Source organism: Oncorhynchus keta, chromosome 17 (assembly GCF_023373465.1).
Source record: "Oncorhynchus keta strain PuntledgeMale-10-30-2019 chromosome 17, Oket_V2, whole genome shotgun sequence".
Classification (NCBI taxonomy): domain Eukaryota; kingdom Metazoa; phylum Chordata; class Actinopteri; order Salmoniformes; family Salmonidae; genus Oncorhynchus; species Oncorhynchus keta.
Window position 1 is genome coordinate 12,153,581 of NC_068437.1, and position 13,710 is coordinate 12,167,290.

Consider the following 13,710-nt stretch of genomic DNA (forward strand, 5'->3'; position numbering starts at 1 on the left):
AAAGTGTCAAAGGCTTTTAATGACATTTACATGAAGTTGATGCAAAGAGTCAATATTTGCGGTGTTGTCCCTTTTTTTTCAAGACCTCTGCAATCCGCCCTGGCATGCTGTCAATTAACTTCTGGGCCACATCCTGACTGATGGCAGCCCATTCTTCCATAATCAATGCTTGGAGTTTGTCAGAATTTGTGGGGTTTTGTTGGTCCACCCGCCTCTTGAGGATTGACCACAAGTTCTCAATGGGATTAAGGTCTCGGGAGTTTCCTGGCCATGGACCCAAAATATCAATGTTTTGTTCCCCGAGCCAATTAGTTAGCACTTTTGCCTTATGGCAAGGTGCTCCATCATGCTGTAAAAGGCAATGGGGCGGCAGAGTAGCCTAGTGGTTAGAGCGTTGAACTAGTAACCGGAAGGTTGCGAGTTCAAACCCCCGAGCTGACAAGGTACAAATCTGTTGTTCTGCCCCTGAACAGGCAGTTAACCCACTGTTCCTAGGCCGTCATTGAAAATAAGAATTTGTTCTTAACTGACTTGCCTGGTTAAATAAAGGTAAAATAAAATGTTTGTCACCAAACTGTTCCTGAATAGTTGGGAGAAGTTGCTCTCGGAGGATGTGTTGGTACCATTCTTTATTCATGGCTGTGTTCTTAGGCAAAATTGTCTGAGAAGCAACCCCACACATGAATGGTCTCAGGATGCTTTACTGTTGGTATTACACAGTACTGATGGTATCGCTCAGCTTTTTCCCGGATGCCCCAAACAAGCAGAAAGGGGATTCATCAGAGAAAATTACTTTACCCCAGTCCTCAGCAGTCCAATCCCTGTACCTTTTGCAGAATATCAGTCTGTCCCTGATGTTTTTCCTGGATAGAAGTGGCTTCTTTGCTGCCCTTCTTGACACCAGGCCATCCTCCAAAAGTCTTCGCCTCACTGTGCGTGCAGATGCACTCACACCTGCCTGCTGCCATTCCTATGCAAGCTCTGTACTGTTGGTGCCCCGATCCCGCAGCTGAATCAACTTTAGGAGACGGTCCTGGCGCTTGCTGAACTTTCTTGGGCACCCTGAAGCCTTCTTCACAACAATTGAACAGCTCTCTTTGAAGTTCTGGATGATCCGGAAAATGGTTGATTTAGGTGCAATCTTACTGGCAGCAATATCCTTGCCTGTGAAGCCCTTTTGTGCAAAAGCAATGATCACGGCACATGTTTCCTTGCAGGTAAACATGGTTGACAGAGGAAGAACAATGATTCCAAGCACCACCCTCTTTTGAAGCTTCCAGTCTGTTATTCGAACTCAATCAGCATGACAGAGTGATCTCCAGCCTTGACCTCGTCAACACTCACACCTGTGTTAACGAGAGAAACACTGACATGATGTCAGCTGGTCCTTTTGTGGCAGGGCTGAAATGCAGTGGAAATGTTTCGGGGGGGATTCAGTTCATTTGCATGGCAAAGAGGGACTTTGCAATTAATTGCAATTCATTTGATCACTCTTCATAACATTCTGGAGTATATGCAAATTGCCATCATACAAACTGAGGCAGCAGACTTTGTGAAAAATTCATATTTGTGTCATTCTCAAAACTTTTGGCCATGACTGTAGTTTAAAGATGTGCACTGAGAGTCAGGAAGCAAGTTCAAGGAGTCAGTGTTTTAATAAATAAACTAAACATAATACAAAACAAGAAACTTGAACAGCACACAGACATGAAACAGAAACAATAATGCCTGGGGAAGGAGGTGATGGAGTCCAGGTGAGTGTCATAATGCGCGTAACGATGGTGACAGGTGTATGCCATAACGAGCAGCCTGGTGACCTAGAGGCCGGAGAGGGAGCACACGTGACAGTAAGAGAGTGTATCTAGCTAGTTACATTTTCAGATATTATATGTTTCAAAACTTTGCATGATATGGTCATTATTTGAACTGGCGAGCCATCTAACATAACGTTAGCTAACAAGCTAGAAACTAACCAAAACATTGTTTAGAACGTTGCTTTTAGTTGCCTGGTTTGCTAGATTGACATTATTTCTTAGATTTTTTAAACCTCTTTTTCTTCCAAATTTAATGGTATAAAATTGGTAGTTACAGTCTTGTCCCATCGTCCCATCGCTGCGACACAGCCTGGAATCGAACCAGGATCTGTAGTGACCGCTGCACCACACGGGAGGCCCTAAATTAATTTTTAAACAGATGGGTTGGTTGGTGTTAAAATACACCAGTTATGCTATTTTTAGATGGATGTATAAACCAACATTTAGTTTTCTAATCTTTGGTTGTTTCGCACATGGCCTCATGTGAATCTTTAAAGGGGCTAAGGCTTAATTAAGAGGGTGTGAACAAAGCTCAATGGGTGTAGACAAAGAAGAGCTCTCCAGTAGGCGTACCAAAACATTCAAGTCACATTTTCTCAAAAGTGGGGTTACAAGTGTATTCACTTTCAAAGCAGAATCACTTTCCCATTGTTCCTCATCTGCAGTGTATGAGCTACCATGAGTCTCTACTTGTGTCAGACAAATATATGAAAACTGCTTAATTCATTGTTTTTGGAAATTTCAATTCTTCCAGTCTAGCTTTTATTTTGGTGATTGTTAGTTCTTAAAGATTATATTATTAAGAAATATACACTGAGTGTCAAAAAATTAAGAACACCTTAATAATATTGAGTTGCATCCCTTTTGCCCTCAGAACAGCCTCAATTCGTTGGGGCATGGACTCTACAAGGTGTCAAAATCGTTCCACAGGGATGCTGGCCCATGTCGACTCCAATGCTTCCCACGGTTGTGTCAAGTTGGCTGGATGTCCTTTGGGTGGTGGACCATTCTTGATACACACGGGAAACGGTTGTGCGTGAAAAACCAAGCAGCGTTGAAGTTTTTGACACAAACTGGTGTGCCTATCACCAACTACCATACTCCTTTCAAAGGCACTTAAATATTTTGTCTTGCCCATTCATCTTCTGAATGGCACACACACACACAATCCCTGTCTCAGTTGTCTCAAGGATTAAAAATCCTTCTTTAACCTGTCTCCTCCCCTTCATCTACACTGGTTTGAAATGGATTTAACAAGTAACATCAATAAGGGATCATAGAGCACATATTTTGTACACTCAGTGTACAGGTCCATTATGTTTTCTACATTTATATCTGAGTTGTTTTAGTTTTCACTTTAATCATTCTTCCATCCCCCAAAAAATGTATAATAATAATTACACTGTTTGGATTTAGGTGACCCGGAAATGTAGTTTGCAGGCAGGATATGCATACAAAACAAGACATGGAGACACTGTTCTCTACTGAGGCTAATGATCCCAGTGAGAATAAAATATAACCGAAGCGCTGGGTCGCCAACATCACATGAAACCAATTCCAACATAGAATGATATACAGCATAATGACACCCACAAAATGAGTTAACCTCTGTGGTGACATCTGTACATTCCAAACAGACATGCTTTTGTTGGCTAGTACATGTACACCACCATTGTTCACATTACAGCGAGCGCATGACAAATTGTGCGAATATGCAATTACCTGCTTTTCGTCATTGGCTCACTTCAGGGATTGTCAAAAAAGATCAAGGCAATCTTAAATCTCCACTGTAAACAAATGTTTCAACAGTGACAAAGTCATGATTGTTCATTCTCTATGGCACATTTCCTTTGCCACTCAGTGTGAAGTCAGAGGATAAATGGGTAGCTGACAGCGACCTTCTCAAGATTTCACCTGAGGTAACATTCTAACGTCCAATAACACCTTTTGTAGAGTGGACAAAATTAGCACAACCCAGTCTGAGTTTAATAAGTCCCTACTTGCATCCACAAGGCTATGTTATGAAACTCCACAGCAAGCTGAAAACAGTTCAGTAACCACATTTTGTTTTAATGAGTACTCAGAGCCACTGCAAGAACCCTTGATGTTTTCCTTGCTTAAGGTCCTACAATCGCAACGCTCCCTTTCTCAAATCACATCGCAGGACAAAACATAATCACCAATTAGTTTAAAAGTCAACATGAGGTTGTGTGAGGTTTGTCTCAGTCCGCAAAACAAACTCTGGACAAATACATTTGTCTGGTTCACAAAATACCACATCGCTGTCAAACTCACTTTTAGAAATGAAGGCCATTGATTTGCTTTAGGACCATGTCCTAAGCAGCAGAGCATGCAGTTGGTAATTTCCCCAAATTGAATTGGGGGGGGCATTGGGTCTAATAGAGAGAGGTCCAGTGAACCCAGACACGAAGACCTGCCAAGTATTCTAGGCTAGGCATGGACGGCTAATCCAATTCTCATGGTTAGAGAAGCAATGCCCACAGATTCAAGATAACTAAGCCCACATTTTTGGAAGAGAACAGAGTACATGAGCAAAAAGAGGACAGAATTGTTTGTTTCTATATAGTAGTAGCAGGACTTGCACTAATGGAGAAAGAGATCTCTGATGAAAGGGAAAGATGGTGATTATGCATGTTTGTGAGAAAGAAAAAAGAAAGGCACACGTGTGTGTGAGGGCTGATACTCTGTCCAGACACTCAAATTAACCCAAGAGTGGACGAGTTGCAGCATGCTCTGATCTTAGACTGGAGTGCATATGAGATGCGCTAGGAATCATAAATTACGCACATTTCTTCCTGTAACATAGCCCAAATCAATCATTGTTTCATAACCAAGATGGAAGCCAGAGTGTGTAGGGAGCATGCCTACAATGTAGGCCTCAAAGGGACGTCTGGTTAGCTGAAAAGAGTTCACAAGATTTTCTCTACATTGCTATTACTTGTTTACGCTGCTTTTAAAGAGGAACTGCACCCGCTGATTTGGTCTCTTTTTTTCCTTTTTGGCTCCACAAGAAACACTGGCAGCCATTACGGAAGCCAAATGTGAGTTGGCTGAGGGGTGTGGTTTGATGTGGGTGTTAATTGGGTGTGCCCTTGTTTTATTGTCACATGCACCAAATAGGTGCAGGGAAATGTGTTGTTTTTACAGGGTTTTTAATAACTTTCAAATGTAGAAACAGGCCCATGTAGAATAACCAACCCTTTCCATAATACCACAGAAGCAGTGTTCTACTAATATAACAATCTTTCCTCTTTCATTGTCATTCCCAGCCGATACGGATACGGTCTAGTGGTAATGGGGCTACCTTGGCAAACATGTCAAGAGTGGTCATACCTTCCTGTGTGGTGTCCTGTATACAACAGGAGTTGCCTGATCCTGGTGCAGAATACACAGGGTTTCTCCCTCCCCATATTGACTGATACCTGATCCTGGTGCAGAATACACAGGGTTTCTCCCTCCCCATATTGACTGATACCTGATCCTGGTGCAGAATACACAGGGTTTCTACCTCCCCATATTGACTGATACCTGATCCTGGTGCAGAATACACAGGGTTTCTACCTCCCCATATTGACTGATACCATTCAATTCAATAAAAAACTTGAAAAAAGACAATACAAGTACAAGTTGTGTCTAGTAAAACATTTATACCAAATCTCTCTTCATTCAGAGACATCAGTAACAAGCCCGTCTGTCAGTCTGGACTTCAATCACATCATCTTGCAAGTCTCCATGTGCTGGCTCCATACATGTTTCTGGGAACACATACACACATAGTCACTGTTCTATGACCAATGGCAGTTCGGATAGGTGATATCTGACATACAAACAGGTAATATGTTGAAGTTCGAACAGGTCAGATCAAACCTACCCAATGATGGGCTCCCGATCAAACGCCTGAGGCTGCCGTCTGGCAAAAGCATCTCCAGTCCATCTGTAGAAATAGGCAGAATTGAGGCAGAGTTCAGTGGCACATGGAGTGAAAAGGGTGTTGCTATTACTAGACATTTGTGCTGTATTGTATTATTAGTGATCACCTTATTGTGGATGTGTTGAGTGGTTGTGTTGAGTGGTTGTGTTGAGCGCCAGATATCTCTGCATCTCATGCATCTGTGAACACACGCACAGTCACTGTTCTATTACCTATGTGAGTTAGGGATAGGTGATATCTGACACACAAATATATACTACGGTGAAGTCTGTTCTCCATATCGACGCCTGTTGGTGAGCAGGCAAGATGTGAGGCTGGGGTGAGGTCTTTGCCAGCACCCCATTGATGGGCATGGCAGCGTAGATCAGTCCCTGGCCCCTCATCAAAGATATTGTTCGGTCACACACACACACACACACACACACACACACACACACACACACACACACACACACACACACACACCTTTCTATTTCACTTCAGTTATCATAAAATGTCAAGTGAAATAGAATGGTGAACACAGCAATCAAGTTGGTTCCACTCGGTTATGCTCTGGACATTATATGCATCTAAGTAGAAAATAAGCAACAAATAACGTCAGTTTCAATAAATTATGTTTCCCATTTGGGTTATCAAACGTATCAATGTAATGAGGTGGGTTACCTTCTGCATTTGTACAAATGATGAGCCTGTGAAAGCTGTTGCTGCTGACAGCTGAATGTTGCTGGCCGGATACTTGCCAACATTCATAGGAATGCTCACAGCGAGGTCATGTCTGCATGATGCTGATGACAGGTGAAAATAAGCATTCATAGGAATGCTCACAGCGAGGTCATGTCTGCATGATGCTGATGACAGGTGAATGTTGCTCCGGATTTGCCAACATTATCAGGAATGCTCACATCAGGTCATGTCTGCATGATGCTGATGACAGGTTGAATGTTGCTGCATTTGTGCCAACATTCATGAATGCTCACAGCGAGTCATGTCTGCATGATGCTGATGACAGGTGAATGTTGCTGGCCGGATACTTGCCAACATTCATAGGAATGCTCACAGCGAGGTCATGTCTGCATGATGCTGATGACAGGTGAATGTTGCTGGCCGGATACTTGCCAACATTCATAGGAATGCTCACAGCGAGGTCATGTCTGCATGTTGCTGCTGACAGGTGAATGTTGCTGGCCGGATACTTGCCAACATTCATAGGAATGCTCACAGCGAGGTCATGTCTGCATGATGCTGATGACAGGTGAATGTTGCTGGCCGGATACTTGCCAACATTCATAGGAATGCTCACAGCGAGGTCATGTCTGCATGATGCTGATGACAGGTGAATGTTGCTGGCCGGATACTTGCCAACATTCATAGGAATGCTCACAGCGAGGTCATGTCTGCATGTTGCTGCTGACAGGTGAATGTTGCTGGCCGGATACTTGCCAACATTCATAGGAATGCTCACAGCGAGGTCATGTCTACATGATGCTGATGACAGGTGAATGTTGCTGGCCGGATACTTGCCAACATTCATAGGAATGCTCACAGCGAGGTCATGTCTGCATGATGCTGATGACAGGTGAATGTTGCTGGCCGGATACTTGCCAACATTCATAGGAATGCTCACAGCGAGGTCATGTCTGCATGATGCTGATGACAGGTGAATGTTGCTGGCCGGATACTTGCCAACATTCATAGGAATGCTCACAGCGAGGTCATGTCTGCATGATGCTGATGACAGGTGAATGTTGCTGGCCGGATACTTGCCAACATTCATAGGAATTCTCACAGCGAGGTCATGTCTGCATGTTGCTGCTGACAGGTGAATGTTGCTGGCCGGATACTTGCCAACATTCATAGGAATGCTCACAGCGAGGTCATGTCTGCATGATGCTGATGACAGGTGAATGTTGCTGGCCGGATACTTGCCAACATTCATAGGAATGCTCACAGCGAGGTCATGTCTGCATGATGCTGATGACAGGTGAATGTTGCTGGCCGGATACTTGCCAACATTCATAGGAATGCTCACAGCGAGGTCATGTCTGCATGTTGCTGCTGACAGGTGAATGTTGCTGGCCGGATACTTGCCAACATTCATAGGAATGCTCACAGCGAGGTCATGTCTGCATGATGCTGATGACAGGTGAATGTTGCTGGCCGGATACTTGCCAACATTCATAGGAATGCTCACAGCGAGGTCATGTCTGCATGATGCTGATGACAGGTGAATGTTGCTGGCCGGATACTTGCCAACATTCATAGGAATGCTCACAGCGAGGTCATGTCTGCATGTTGCTGCTGACAGGTGAATGTTGCTGGCCGGATACTTGCCAACATTCATAGGAATTCTCACAGCGAGGTCATGTCTGCATGTTGCTGCTGACAGGTGAATGTTGCTGGCCGGATACTTGCCAACATTCATAGGAATGCTCACAGCGAGGTCATGTCTGCATGATGCTGCTGACAGCTGAATGTTGCTGGCCGGATACTTGCCAACATTCATAGGAATGCTCACAGCGAGGTCATGTCTGCATGATGCTGCTGACAGCTGAATGTTGCTGGCCGGATACTTGCCAACATTCATAGGAATGCTCACAGCGAGGTCATGTCTGCATGTTGCTGCTGACAGGTGAATGTTGCTGGCCGGATACTTGCCAACATTCATAGGAATGCTCACAGCGAGGTCATGTCTGCATGATGCTGATGACAGCCCACTTGCTGGACTTTTCGATGCTGCATTTTTGGCTGCAAACTAGATAGCTCTCGAACAACTGCAGCAGGCAATCTTATGAGGTGGTGTTGACTGAGAGAGCCTGTGACAGGGTGATATAATTGACTGCCAAGTGGCGAATTGCATTTTGTTCTAAAGAAATGACAAAGCTTTTTGCTCATGCAACCAAAATGAAAACTAGCTGTATTTGTTTGGCTGGGGAATTAGCTTACTAGTTTATCAAGCTAGATATTTTTTTAATAGTACTTTTCACATAACACACATTTACCTGTCGTTGTTGATGAAGCTATCTGTGTCATCAGGGCAGTAACTCGGGTTACTATCAGAGCCTTCATGATGGCGTGTCCTTTTCATAGCAATCGAGGGAGACTCTGGCAACAACGGAGGTGTCAGAAGGGTACTTGTGTCACATGACACAGTTTTTTTTAAAGTTTGACAAGCTGCGAAAATAGCAAGTGAACAGTGAATAAAATAATTTTTGGAGATTGCTAAACCATTTGAATCACATTGCTGGACATGTTATGATACTAGTGCTGAGCAATTAACGGAGTTGTAGTTTTCAACAGGCCAATATTCTACATAGTTTAGCGCAGAAAACGTGGTAATTAACTACAATGACGATAATCTATTGCGTGCCCACCTACTTGACTGGTCTGTGTGGAGCACTGAGACCCACAGAAATTGACAGAACAGAGAATGTGCAATCAAGAGGGATAGAAAGCAGTTCTATTCGCAAAGTATGTCTACCTGAATCACATGATCCAAGTGATTGATAGTTGGTTTTCAGCAGTCATAGAAGTATGCCTTATTGACTTTGAAGAGCTACTAAAATTGTGATTTTGTCAGATGGCATAGGGAGCAGCTCTATAGATATGATATGATGACTTGGAATGAAATGATAAAGTCATCAAATTAAACAAATATTTAAGTAATGTGCAATATGAATAAATTATGGTTAATAAGTGATTTGCAGTAATGGGCAGTCACTACCATCATGGGACATTTATTAATGGTTTTATTCTGTCTTGTTACAGCTTTCAACCCACATAATGCATAGTGCATTTCATGTCAACAGTTCATGATAAAGCATTTTTATTTATAATCAAACCGAAATGACCTCAAAAAGAACTAATCGCTCAGCACTATATGATACCCACCTTTACTCCTTCTGGAAGGTCCCGGCATCTGTTCATGACCAGGGGATCAGTCTGGTACCCAGATTAGATTAAGGCCGGTGACACTGTTACAGTATGCAACCAACTGTCATATGTTTTGCTATGGCCCTGGGTTGGTTTGTTACTGCTAGTTAGTACATACATAAGTTAGATGGTACCACCATAGTTGCATCCAATATTTATGTGTGCCCATAACATGGGTTGCACTTCAGAGGCTAATGTGACTGTTGTCTAAATGACACTAATTTAGAGTGGCATGGAAATATGTTGACATGCTAAAGTTGGCAAATAATTAGTAGGAAACAATTTTGCCATATTTGACCGACCAGCTCGATCTTATGTAGCAAAACTTGAAATTGTGTTTTTTACATTGGATAAAAGTAGAAACTCCGAGCTAGAAAATGGTATATCATACACTACAGTTGAGGAACAATGGGAAAGTAATTCTGCTTTGAAAATTGATAAAATTTCCCTTGAATGTTTTGGTAAACCTAGAAAACTAGAGAGCTTTCATTTTTCTACATCCATTCAGCATCGTTCACACCTTCTTAAGCCTTAGCCCCACCCATCTCTTTAAATATTCACATGAGGCGATTTCAAGACTAAAAGGTGGTTTATACTATGTCTATCGACAGTTGTTGCAGTGTTATCATGAACATTCTATTGTCGTCTGATATATGAAAAAGTTTAAACACAAAAATGACAGGCTGCATGACATCAGCAGCCTGGTAGTCCAAAATAGCATAACTAGTGTATTTTAACACCAATCAAACCACCTGTTTAAATATGAAATTATATGTAAATCTAGTAAACCAGGCAACTAAAAGCAACTTTCTAAACAATATTTTGATTAGTTTCTAGCTTGTTAGCAAGCTAATGTTAAGTTAAGTAATATCATAATATATCTGACAAAAAATTAACTTTACCTCATTTGTCTTAATTATTACTTGGAAAATAAACTCACAACTAGATCATTATTAAAAAGAAAATGGTGAGCCAATTACAGAAAATAGCTCACGGTTGTGAGTGTGATGAAATAAAAGCAGGGCATTCTACCGGAGAATTTTAGAACTTGGACTCTCTCTCGTTGGCCTAACATTATATCTTAATTTGACTTTAGTGCATGTTCTTCACATTATCGTCTCTGGTAAACACACACTATATCAAATGAAATCAAAGTTTATTTGTCAAAAGCACAGGATACAGAAGGTGTAGTGAAAAGTTTACTTGCATAGTGGAGTCTTTTGTTTAGACACATAGCTAGCTAGCTCAACAATTATCCGAACTCATAACGTTACTACCCCGCATGAATCTGCAGGTAGCTAACCAACCAAGTTACATGTTAGCTATCTAGTTAACATTAGGCTATAACAAGTAATGCAAATGGCTCAAATATGAATTATATTACTATTCAGATCATAAACGTAACGTTAGTTGATGAGTCAGCCAGCTAATTTTAGCTAGCTAGCTAAAAATATGCTTTAACGTGAAATGAAAACTACTTTCTGACTAAATTAGAAACTTAGAATATCTGAAAAGGTAGCAAGCTAGATTATCTTACCCGTATACATGGATGGACGCTTCTCCCTCTCTGTCACGGATCCCATGGTTGCCCTTAGTTTGAAGATGTAATCCGGAGATAGGTGTTTTATACAACAGCCTTCTGTGTGTTCTCTTTTCGATCCCTTTGCATATTTGCCATCAAACGCCAGCATTTTCTCCATCTCCTTAGCTATCGTACTCTAATTCCACCGGGCATTCCACTGATTTCAAAACTTGGCCCTCCAGAAAGTGGAGAGCAACACTTTTGCAGTTCTACTACGTAATATCTTTCAAAAAAGCAGCGTTATAAAGGAATACCTACACATACTGACCAGCCCATGTTATAGACAGAAGCGTGCTACATGGCAGAAAAATCAGAACTCATCGCTCGGCATGTCCAGCCCATCCATTATCTCAGCCAATCATGGCTAGAGGTAAGGATCCTTTCTTTTTCTGTGGTTAAACCAATTAGGCTCATAATTGAACAATTTGATTCATATTTACAGATGGCATACAAGTTTGTTATTAAGGAATATGAAAGTTCATTTCTGCCATAAAGCGCATTTTGCTAAAAAAAACAATGTTTAAATTCAATTGGCTCTCCTGTGAAATTGTGACGTTTACACCTGGTTTCCTGAAACGAGTCACATATTATGATGTTGTCAATTGACTTAAGAGATCTAGCAATTACTGTTACTAGCAATGTGAGTAAAAAATAGCTAGCAATGCTAACGTTAGCTAACTAAAATATGGTGGTCCCTTCAATCTTAGTTACCTGGCTAAAGTTATACTGCATCTACAGTTAATCTGGCGACATCCCAATTAAAAAAAGTTTTTCCTATAAATGATTTGCGTACTTCTGAAATGTTCTCGTGTTTCTTAGACTAAGTTGTATTGAGGTAGGCTAATGTTAGCCAGCCAACTAGCTACTTAGGGTAACTAGCATCTACTATGCTAGCGATAACGATGATCAAAATATAAATAACCTGATACATAACCAGCAGTCTATGACCTAGCTACCGGTATACTCACCAACGAACTCCAACCACCTAGTCCTTCGGCAGGGCATGCAAACCAGTTGGCTGTGCATCCTGCTGGAATCATGCATTGCATGGTCAGTCCGTATAGGGATTTTCAGTCTAAAACGTCTGTGATCCTTTAAACGCGTTGGGGGCGATGAAACAGCAGAACCCCATTCAATGGTTTTTAGGGGTAGTCACTCTAATGTGCTTCAACGCCTGTCTTTATCATAAAATAGTTGAATTAACTTTTAGGTTTGCTTTTTAAAACAGAATTGTGGTACAAGCAGTCATGTGTATTTGTAACAGTACAACTTTAGACCGTCCCCTCGCCCATACCCGGGCGCGAACCAGGGACACTCTGCACACATCAACAACGTCACCCACGAAGCATCGTCAAAAGCCGCGGCCCTTGCAGAGCAAGGGGAACCACTACTTCAAGGTGTCAGAGCAAGTGACGTCACCGATTGAACCACTATTTAGCGCGCACCACCGCTAACTAAGCTAGCTTTTCACATCCGTTACATATTCATGGAAGCCAAGGGAAGCCAGGCTACACCAAACATTTAAAAAAATATATATATATGAAAACATACAATTATTTACCTTCCGTCTCTCTGTGTTTCAGAATTTTCCTTCAATTCACAAGAAGCTGAATGTATCTCACAGGAGAAAGCCTCAGAATGAGCCAAACACCGCCCCTATGTCTCTCTACGTGTAGGCCATCTATCTGATGCTGTATGGTCCAAACGAGTATGACATTGTTACCGCCAGTAGCATTAAAGGCGAGGGAAGACGGCGAGCATCTGGCCTCCCTTGAAAAGAAAAGTATAAAAAAATTCCAATCAGCGTTGACCTAAACTGAGAGAGCTCAACTGTGAATGGTCCTGGCTCATGAAAGAAAAGTGTCGAGGGAAGCAAGCTTGGATTTGGCATCACTCCTATCAAATCCCATTGAGAGCATATGTAATTGACAGAAAAACTGAAATTGTTGCATCTTGTTGTGCTGTTGTCCTCTAGTGGTTAGCCATCTAGCTAAAATGGGCCCTTTCCTAAATTAGCCATGGATGGAGATAGGGATTTGGACTTGTGGTTTTACTTAATTCTCCGTACTGGCCAAATACTATAATGACGATTCTAATCCAACCATTAATCAATACATTATTGTGCCCCTGGACTGAGAGGATGGAAGTTCAATATGTAGCCAGATGTAGAAGGCTAATGTTAATTAGCTAACGTTGCCCATGAATGGAAGTTTGGCTAGCGAGTAAGAATTTTATCCAGGTAGCCTAGGACAACAAAAAATAAAAGCGTGTATTATATGATAGAGTGATAGACCATTTCGTCAACATGAAAGAGAGGAGGATGTCATTGCCGTTTCTCTACAAGTAGAGTGAATCAACATGTTTTTCTTCTTGCATAAACGCGCGCACACACACACACACACACACACACACCACACACACACACACACACA

General features: G+C 42.0%; 1 protein-coding gene and 2 long non-coding RNA genes across 11 annotated transcripts in view; 1 reads left to right on the plus strand and 2 right to left on the minus strand.

Annotated features, from left to right (window-relative positions):
- The window catches only part of LOC118396217 (cadherin EGF LAG seven-pass G-type receptor 1-like), an 80,314-nt gene that overhangs the window by 61,537 nt on the left and 5,067 nt on the right, over positions 1-13,710 (minus strand). The window lies entirely within an intron of this gene.
- On the minus strand, positions 1,610-6,161 carry LOC127908195 (uncharacterized). Its single transcript, XR_008066273.1, has 4 exons — positions 5,873-6,161; positions 5,707-5,769; positions 5,487-5,590; positions 1,610-1,817 (listed from the first exon to the last, which is right to left on the minus strand). It is a non-coding gene; the product is annotated as an uncharacterized LOC127908195 (long non-coding RNA).
- LOC127908194 (uncharacterized) lies at positions 6,173-8,719 on the plus strand. 8 transcript variants are annotated; one of them, XR_008066271.1, is made up of 6 exons: positions 6,173-6,561; positions 6,776-7,180; positions 7,262-7,477; positions 7,559-7,963; positions 8,126-8,206; positions 8,288-8,719. It is a non-coding gene; the product is annotated as an uncharacterized LOC127908194 (long non-coding RNA). The 8 variants fall into 8 exon arrangements; XR_008066265.1 differs by having other exon boundaries at positions 8,126-8,719; XR_008066267.1 differs by having other exon boundaries at positions 7,262-7,396; positions 8,126-8,719.